The sequence below is a fragment of the Fukomys damarensis genome, unplaced genomic scaffold, assembly GCF_012274545.1.
Source record: "Fukomys damarensis isolate Sample0158 unplaced genomic scaffold, DMR_v1.0_HiC HiC_scaffold_19, whole genome shotgun sequence".
NCBI classification, from domain to species: Eukaryota; Metazoa; Chordata; class Mammalia; order Rodentia; family Bathyergidae; genus Fukomys; species Fukomys damarensis.
In genome coordinates this window covers 15,707,066-15,708,146 of record NW_022900931.1, presented here as the reverse complement: position 1 = coordinate 15,708,146, position 1,081 = coordinate 15,707,066, and the positions used below count along the sequence as shown (strand labels likewise).

Sequence of the window (1,081 nt, the reverse complement as noted above, 5' to 3'; positions counted from 1 at the left end):
TGTCTTTTGTGCTTCCAAATATGAAATTTAGCATACTTTTCCTGTATCTTCAGACAGTGTTAAAATTCTGATAAGTATTGCAGTGAACATAGATTACTTTGGGCTGTATACCCATTATAATAATGCCAATTCCAATCGGTGAATATGGGCTGAGTTTCCATTTATTTCTATCTTTTTCAATTTCTTTCATCAATATCTTATTACTTTCAGTATATAGGTCTCTCACCTCATTAATTTATTTCAAAGTTTCAAAATTTCTGGGTGCTCTGGTAGGTGGGAATATTTTCTCCTAATAGTTCATTGTTAGTGTATAGAAATTCAGCCAATTTTTAAAATGTTTGTTTTCTGAAGCTGTTGAACTCACTTAAAGAGTTATTTGGTGGAGTCTTCAGAGCTTTTTATACATAACATCATTGTTGGAGCATATTTTTAGCAACTCTTCTATTTTATGAAATATTTTCACAGTTTTATTAAAAATTACTTGTTAGCCTGCCACGTAGCGTGAATTTTATACTGTGAACTTACATCAGTTTGTCCGACTCATATATTTTTCGTCCTAGTGCTTCTCTTTTTTGTTATTAACTCGCAGTGTGACCAAGAACGCACAGTGCCAAGGTCACGTCAAAATGACGGTGAGAAGGCTGTTCCTTAGGGATCATTTCCGCAGTCCATTATTAGAGAAGCTTCTCTGGTCATGTAGAGTACTGGAAACTCTGAGGAGGAGAAGGCGTAGTGTTCTTTCTTGAGATTGAAGCCAGCTCTTGCCATTGATTATTCTTACTTTCTCCTTGGAGGGAGTAAAGGGAGGGAACACAGCCAATGAGAATAAAGAAAAAAAAAAAGACTATCTTTGTAACTATAATGGTTTAGACCTGGATGTACCCCCAGAGCCTCATGAGCTCATAGGTGGGGCTGTTGGGAGGTGGTGGATCATAGTTGTGTAAGGAGAAGATTAGTCCACTGATTGGGTTGGTGTAGTTCTGGGTGTGGCTGAATGAAGATGAAGGTCTCAGTGTGGATGTGGGTGATACCAGCCAGTCAGCTTGTAGCCTGCGCGGAATATAAAGCAAAGGAAGAAAGA

The 1,081-nt window shown here is 37.9% G+C and overlaps 1 pseudogene; it reads left to right on the top strand.

Moving 5' to 3' along the window:
- The first annotated feature begins 637 nt into the window (after window positions 1–637).
- On the top strand, window positions 638–825 carry LOC117287005 (annotated as a pseudogene).
- Window positions 826–1,081: the final 256 nt, after the last annotated feature.